Source organism: Condylura cristata, unplaced genomic scaffold (assembly GCF_000260355.1).
Source record: "Condylura cristata isolate star-nosed mole 26May11 unplaced genomic scaffold, ConCri1.0 scaffold00004, whole genome shotgun sequence".
Taxonomy (NCBI): domain Eukaryota; kingdom Metazoa; phylum Chordata; class Mammalia; order Eulipotyphla; family Talpidae; genus Condylura; species Condylura cristata.
Genome location: NW_004567105.1, coordinates 66,855,087 through 66,864,015, shown reverse-complemented (window position 1 = coordinate 66,864,015; position 8,929 = coordinate 66,855,087). Strand labels below are relative to the sequence as shown.

At 39.4% G+C, this 8,929-nt stretch overlaps 1 pseudogene; it reads right to left on the bottom strand.

The window, feature by feature from the left end:
• Window positions 1–207: 207 nt before the first annotated feature.
• Window positions 208–8,929, bottom strand: part of LOC101629220 — a 21,018-nt pseudogene continuing 12,296 nt past the window's right edge.

The following is an 8,929-nucleotide window of genomic DNA, read 5'->3' as shown; positions in this document are numbered from 1 at the left end:
AAAAAAAAATGTGCAAAATGATGTAAAAATAAACTTTGTAATAATAATAAAAAAATAATGCCTCCATTCCAAATAAATCAAGGTCAAAAAATAAATGAAAAGCTCACGATGTCATCAGCACCATTTATCTGTTCCAGTGTTGTGTAGATGAAAAGCACAAACCAATTATAATCACCAGAGATAGACCCAAACTAACCGCCAAAGTTGTCAACATTTTTCCATTTCCAAGCCATCCTTATGGGAAATCATATATGGGGTCACACCATCCTAATGTTGTCCAGCAAAGCAACCATACCATCTAGATCCATGTTTTTACCAAAAAAGAACTAATAGTTTTAAAAATTATCAAGGCTGTGATTTGTTCTGCAGCTCCTGTCTTAAAGGTTTGATTCTTTTTGGTCTCTGTTCTTCAAGTGTACCTTCAGCTGATTTCATGTAATAATCTTTGATGTACTTCTAATAGGCTTCTTTTGTGAAGTGGGTTCCCTGCAAGTGATGATTCATGACAATTTTAAAACCAGTGATGATTGTGTTTTTGGTGCCTTTGTGTATGAGACTATCCGTGCAGGCATTTCCACTAATGAACAAATCAACAGTGTTACCCTCAGCCCTACAGACCCTTTTCCCCTCCACCTCCAGGCACAACCCATCCACGTTCTCTCTCAGTTAAGTGTTGGAGGACATTTCATCGTGGCTGATGAGATCCTATAGTCATGGTGGTGGCAAGGGAGATGATGGCCGAGCTAGCTTAGCAGGAGAGTGTGGGATAGCCTGAGCAGCACTGAGGGAAGGGTGAAGAGGGGAGAAAAGCATGGCAATTCTTGGAGAATACTTCTGACCTGCTCTACACACAGGCAGAAGATCTCAGCTGCCAGATGTGCAGATGCTGGCAGATGGACACTGAATGACATGCACTGAAATGGTAAGACCCAAGGGAATATGCAGAGATGCACCAACAGCATCTGTTAGTCCCTGCAACACCAACTTTTGTGCCTAAGAATAATACTCAGGGAGAAACCAGCTCTTAGAAAAAGAAGGGAATCAAAAAATAGAAAAGGATGTGTCTGGTATCTTGTCTCTAGTCTCAGGCCCACCGACCTTTAGTCTTCAGTCCACCAACTAGAATTTTACCTGCTCAATCCTTTGGCCAGCTTAGAACTATGGGGAACCATTATATTTATTTGTTCTGTTTATCTCCTATGCTTTCACATTGTCTTCAGACTTGATGGTCATTTCTCTATTTCTTCTTGTTAGTATCATTGGCCCAAATAGAGGGAAGAGATCAAAGGTTGTTACTGGAAACAATACAAGGTGAAAGTTGATCAGTAGTGAACTTTTGGGTGTGGATTTTAATTTACTGGGAAAACTGAGCCCATATCCTTCTGACCTGTGGGAGGATTTGCCTCAAACCTGTATCCCACAAATAAGGGAATAACAGAGAAATGTTTTCCTAATTCCTTCCCCCATACTGAGTTGGCAATTTGGTAGAAAGGATAAAGAGGGTAGAGCAACATTATTATATCTTCCTTCTCTGCAGAAAGACCCTTTTACCTCTGTAGATTTTCATGCTAAAAGAATGAGATGGGCCAGAGCAGGGCTCTAGGGAACTGGTAGTTTGACTCTGGCTCCCAAGGGCTGGCTCAGATGGAGCTTTAATGGAGAAAGATCAAGGGCTGTGGAGGTTCCTCCCTGGCCCAGAGTTACTCTAGAGTATAGGGATGCATATAAGTAACTAGAGAAAACTGGGTGTGGAGTGTAACTGGAGTGTAACTTGCCATGAACACAAGTAAAAGAAAGCATGAAAGAGGTGTGGCAGAAGGAAGGAAAAGAGGGAGAAAGAAAGACTGAAGCAGTGAATATACTGCTTCCTGCTTGCCAGTCCATATGAGAGTGTTTCATCTTCACTCTGGAATGACATCCCTAAATCTCAGAGGGGTCAAATGACTTTCCTAAAGCGATTTAGCTAGTCAGTGGCAAAGATCACATTCAAACTGGGCCCTGACTTACTGTCACACCATTACTTATTCCACTTTGCAACCCAACACAAGTCATGTACTTGGCAGGCAGCTGGGTGTGAAACCAGCCACCACAAGCTAAAACCTTTCCCAAAACTAACTGTGCATTCTTTTTGCCACAGCTTAGCATTAACCAGATCTAACAACTGTTTTCCAGTCTGACCATTTAAATTAGATAACCTATAACCCTGTTGTTAAAATAAAACTTGTTTGTCCCAACCAATTCTGTTTCTCCAAATAAAGCCAGACCTCATTCTGATCTGGCTCCAGACCTCATTCATGAGCCATCTAAGATACGAGAAGGATCTGACTGCCAGCTGATATATAGGCAAAAGCCCACACCACCATGGCCTCCGCCAGTCTGCAGTCCGCTGTCCCCCTGTCTGCCTGATGAGCTACTGCCAAGCTCACTCCCCAAGGTGTGGGAAAATTCTGGTACCCAAAATGTGACCTAAGTCCATGCCCTCCGCCTATTGGGTTGGTAGATCTAAGTCTTGGGGCCCCTACTGCCTGATAAACGGGCCATTCCATTGTCTGCTCTCCTTTCCTGAAGCCTGGTAGCATATATATATTAGCATTTATGCTCTTTGGAGAGGTGTGTCTTTGATTTCTGACAACAGGTGGGATACAGCTATCTTCAGAACTACTTCTGAATTCCACATAGGAGAACCCAATAAATGCAGCTACCCCAAATGTCACCTAATACATTCTGGATACATTATCGATAACTGAGTAATAAATGACATTTGAGAAATTGCTGTATGCTATACACTGTGTGTTACTTACTCTTGAGAACAAATCTGATAATACATTATAATTAAATGGGGGAGCTTTTAAATATATATTCAATCACATTAGAAACTCTTGGGGTTGGAACTTCACATTAGAATATTTAAAAAATTCACCAGGTGGGCCCTCCCTGGTGGTGCAGCGGGTTAAAGCACAGCACTAAGAAGCTAAAGCCTCTTCAGCATGAGTTCGATCCCCAACCCGGAGGTGATCCACATGGCATGGCAGACCTCTCCTGACCCGCCTGCTGCTCCCCTCAGCAGTGCACTTCGTCAAGCTGCCTGTTCTGCTCCCCATTCAGTCTCTGGTGAAGCCTCTCACAGTCCCTGCACCTATCGGCCTGTACCCCAGCTCTGTATATATAAATAAATAAATCTTAAAAAAAAAACCACTAGGTGCTTATAATGCTCAACCAGGGTGAAGCACCATTGCTTAGAGGAGCAGTCCTTACACTTCAGTACTCATCAGATGTCCTGGAGGCCAGTAAAACAGACTTTGGGGCTTCACTATCATAGTTCATGATTCGCTAGATCTGGGGTTGAGAGCACATTTTGAGAGCCACTGATTTTAAACAAATTTGAAGATGATGTAATATAATTCTCATTTTACACATTAATAACTGAGGTTTGGTGATGACCAGGCCAACTTGCATTCATCTCTGTGATCTATACCTGTAAAAACTATGTTCTAATTTGCCTCATTTTATAGACAAGTTGATCAGGCCTGACTTTGCTAAATGCTTCACTGAGAACAGCTACAGCAGGATTCCAATCCAGTGTAAAATTCTGCCCAGTGGGCTACATTAAGTTAGTTTCAAATTTTGTCTGCTAGCAAGAACAGGGAATCAGTAGAGACTACAAAGCTAATTCAGCTTCATTAATCAAGATAACATTAATTGCTCCAATCTTCTTAATGAAGGACTGTTAATGCATACAAGAAAACTTCATCCAAAACAACTTCCTAGTACCTCCTCCAGGGCCTGTGCTCAGAGACTGAAAACTCTTACGGATAAATAGTCTCCTCTGAATGCCTCTGCTTCTTGTACTACCTGCCTACATTGCAAGAGTTCCTTAGACAGTACAACTCCTGTTCTTGGTGATCCCTAGGACAAGTTGCAGGTGCCCAATGAATAAGTATTTTGGTCTGGGTAGAATGCAGAGATGGTCTCTTAGATCAATGCAAATCCTTCATGTAAGTCCAAAGTGAAAGCCAAAGAGCATCATAAGCTAACTGGCAAGCTTGATTTTCTCCAGCATTTTTTTTTATGACCATGTAGGTCTCATGTGGCTAAGTGATCACACTTTCAGCTTTCATTAAATTGCATTGGACTTCTAAGATAAGTTGAGTGCCTCCGGATCCTTGGAGAGATCTCACTTCCATTGATGGACCGTCCCTTCTACTTTCCCCCTCCATGCAGGTATTCTCCTTAGAACAGTGGTGTTTCTTGCTTGTGTGCTTTTGGTCTTTGGGGTTGGGGCTAAATGGTGAAGAAAGTGGTGAGCTCTCACCTACTGAGCTGCATGGCAGGGGAACTGCTCACTGTACTAAGAGGTGGGGAGCTGAAGTCTTGAGAAAATTGGGCCACTCTTCTCTTTTTGAAATCTTTCTGTGATTAATGGACATATTAGATGAATTTGCTTATTAATAAATGTGGTGTTGCCACATGTGTCCCTTTCTGTAAATAGTCAAGGTAATTTTTTCTAACTGCTAGAATTTTTGTAAAGGATAAACTGTACAATAGTTTCATTTGCTATGATTTTGGCGATAATGTCAATTCTCATATATCAAATTGTAAAGATTTGCAAAGTACTATGTATCTCAGCTGGGAAGCCTAAAGAAAGAATAAACAGAAGGAGTGTGGGATGATAAGGAAGCAAATAATCTGCAGAGTTTTTTCAACTCTCAAAGAAAAAAATCTGAAAGTGAGCTTTGCCACAACAGGAAATATTAGAGTTATTCCAAGTGCTCATTAAACATATCATCAACCTGTCTGAGCAGACTGGAATTGCTTCCTGGGGAGTAGTACTATTTCCAGAAAAGAGAAATGTCATATTGTTTTGCTTGTTAACTCTAATATTGAAAATTACAAACTAATTACAAACAAAACAGAAAAGACTGTAAGAATCATTGATGGCATCAGAGGTCAAGTGTATTTTCCTAGTTCCTCCATTTATTGGTTTTGACAGAAAGGCTGCCTAGCTTTTCTGAGTCAATGCTTTGTATTTTAAAATGGAACTACTGGTAGCAATAGGCTATTGTTGAAGTGAGCAAAGTAAATGAAGCAAGAGACTATATAGGATGCTAATATTGAATGCTTTTCTTATGCTAATATTGAATGCTTTTCTTATGCTAATATTTTTGCATAAGAGAAATAAGAAATAAGATGCTGTATATGTATTTATTTTTTGCAAAAGGAAATACAGTAAGTGTAGACCAAAAATTAATGAGATAAGTTATCTGAAGGAGGTTGGAAGGGACAAAGAAAACCTGATGATAAGAGCATCCGGGTGTCCTGGATGAGAGCTTGGAATTAAAAAATTGACAGTAGTGGAAAAATTGGTGAAACCTGAACAAAGTTTGCCCTTTAGTGAGTAGTATTGTATCATGGTTAATTTCCTGGGTTTGGCAAATGTACAACAATTATATAACATGTTAAAGTTGGGAGAAGCTGGGTGAAGCAGACAGGAGCGATGTCTGCTATCCTTGCAACTTTTCTGAACATCTAAAATTATTTCAAGATAAATTTTTTTTTTTAAGTTTGATGAAAAAATTTCTTGGTAATATCTACTCCTACTAAAAAGCTTAGCACAAAACAATATTACAGTGACATAATGGAAAAATATTATACATATAAATCACAATAGGTAAAAGGTACCTACACATCAGAAGAGAAAGCTAAACAATTCATTACAAAACTAAACAAAGAATGTGAAATAGAAAACAAACCCAGAACGAGAAATATTTATGACCAATATTTCTAAGAGAAGATTTTGAGTAATCAGAAAAATACAAATAAGGAAATCAAATATATAAATACAAATAAGAAAAAAGATAATCTCAGATTGGCAAAAACTAAAGGAACCCCAATAATGGGGATGTGGGCACATAGGAACTTACTTAATGCAACTGACTGAGAATGTAAATTGTTACAACATCTATAGAAGGCAAGTTAGCAACATCTGTTAAGATATTACCTGGCAGGTATTCTTTATTCAACAACTGGGAATAACTTCTACAAAAATGATCTTACTCAAGCACAGGGTATGCATGCAAAGTTGCTAATAAGAAGTTTGGTTCAAAAAATTGCAAACACTCTAAATGCCCACAAAAGGGGAAATATTCAGAAAAATAGAAATAATCCAGATGGCAAAAAAGGGAAATGTAAAAGAAATAATTGAAAGAATATACCAAATACCATGGAAGTCTTAAAAGGAAAGAGGGAGGGAGTGAAGGACAGAGAGAAGGCAGGGAGGGAGAAGGGGAGGGAGAGAAGGACTTATCTTTTCTCCTTTAACATTATTATTGTACCTGTTATTTCAGAAATATAAGAAACATGCAACATTAATGTTACAAATAATGTATTATGTTATGGTGACTTATTTGTCAACATTTCTGTATCTTGAGACCCCCGTCCACAAAACTTACTCTTTGTAAATATCTCCACTTCGCTAGTTCTTGCTAGCTCACAAGAAGTCGTGTCTTATCTTTAACAGTTTTTAAATAGAAATATCATTATCATTGGCCTGAAATGAAATCAAGATTTCCTTCCAAGTGAGTAATGCTGAAAGAAAACCAGTGCTTTTGTATATTGGTTTGGTGTGGGAGTGTGTACTCATTGTTTGGCATGTGTGTATCTATCTGTGTGTATATGGTATTTTGTGTGTGAATCTGATTATTTGCATTTTAAAGAAGTGATAGTTATCACCAGCCCGAGATTTGTGAGAATCTCTGGCTCTCCTTTTCTCTTCCTGGTCCCTCATCTCCACCCATGACAGCTGCATGGGCATTTGAAGGTATTTATACTGACCAAATGATTTAGCCTAAAAAACACTGTATACTTAATACTGTATTAAACTACAATTCAGTAAAACATAAAAACAATGATACAGTCTTGAAAAGAAAGAGCTGCCAGCCTGTGCTAAATATTTGCATTGCTGGGGTCAGTCAGTATTATACTCCATGCCTCTGTGAAGCCTAGAGCTAGACCACACACCGCATTCACCCAATGAAAACTGCATTGTTTCTCACTCCGTGGCTGACTCATTCATTGAAAACTGCTCACAGGCAATGCTGGCAGCTGGTGTCTTTGCTCATGGGCACATAGAAGCCCTTTCCTTTACAAATTACCCTTGTCTGTTCTTCACATGCATCAACCAATATAAACCAAACAACTGAAAAGAGTAGCAACCTTACATACCACTACTTAAAGAGGGGAGCTCTGTCAAGGTGGCAGAATAAAAAGATGCCAGGCTCAGCTCTTTCCCAGATACATAACAAAGAGGCACAGATAAAGACAAAACTCCTTGAAAAAGTCCAGGCAGCTGGAGGCTCCTTCAATAAGTATTTGTTGAGAAAATGAATAGTACCTCAGTTTTCAAATAATATATTTTGTTTAATAATAGCCCAATCCCTCCTGTATAACTATGCCTTTGTCATTACTTTGCATTTTAAAATACTTCCTCAAGTAGAATTGAAGCTGGGGACTGAGCCTTACCTGGAGAGCGCAGCCAGGTAGCAACAAAAGCAGCTTCATATCACAATTTCTAGCCTCACTGTGCAGGAGTTTTTAATCTGGAGAGATCTGGGGACAAGGCAGACAGCACCTCTTGAAGAAACTATCCACTAGATATCTTTGTGAAGTTGGGCTGGTGTTGCCTGGCACATGAATGCATGTGGCTAGCACTTTACCTGTAGAGAAGGGCTTTTGGTTAGACCATGTTCTCTAACATTTGATGGCCATAGCCTGGCTACATGGCACTTGTTCACCCTGACTGTGCTTTAGACTCACACAGGAGTTTTTAAGAAATAGCAGTAACCAGACACCCTATGTATTCTGATGTAGTTGTTTCAGGGGTAGCTGAGGCATTGGTAGATCTTAACAGCTCCACTGGGTGTGTGTGTTATTTTAAAGATTTATTTTTATTTATGCATGCATACAAGAACTGGGGTATAGGACAGAGATGAGAGGGAACCCTTGCACTAAAGTGTTGAGAGGACTCACCAGAGATAGAGTGGGGAACGGAACATGCGGAGGGATTGAGATACACTGCTGAAGGTGGGTCAGGAGGGGTCTGCCATGCCATGTGGGTCAGATCCTTGGCTGGGTATCGAATTCATGCTATAGTGGCTGCAAATAGCTTGATTGTGCTGATTGTGCTACCAGGAAGACCCAGAGGATCTGGAATTTAAATTTAAACAGACTGGCTACAGAGTCTGTCTATACTCTTAACCATTATTTTGTGCTGTGTACCTGTACATAAACATATACCTGTGTATGTATGTGTGTTTATACATGTACCTGATATATATACTGTGTATGAGTATATGTCTACCTATCTATATGTACATAGAAGATAGATTATACTGCTAAGTGTGAGTACACACAGCCATACATAGATGTGTAGACAATGTTTTAAAGAATACGTATGCATTTTGATTTGTAAAAAGCTGAAGTTTCTTTTAAATAATAAGTAACCTTACTTAAACAGTAATTTATAATATTGGGGTTCACAAAGAAGCAAGAATTTAAAAGAGAAAAACACTAACTGTGATCATGTGATAATCTTTTACAAATTCTTTGCTGTGAAAGTTTTTGGAGATAGAATAATGGGGAAGGCACACCTAGTTCAATGGAAAGCCTTTTACATTTGTCCTGGGTTGTTTTAGCATGTGATGGATAAATACAGTGAAAAATGTGTTCTTGGGGGATTTTCATGTTAGGTAAGAGATGAAAATAAAAGGCTAGCTTTTAAACATTTAAGGCTCTGAAAGTCATCAGCTCAAAGTCTCGTTCTCTAAGTAACTAGTGGGCAGAAGAGAGAGGGGCCATGCCCCTGGGGAGAAGGGCATGTTCCCAGGGGCAGAACGGGGCCATTGAAGGACTTGTGTGAGTTTTTTTTTTTTTT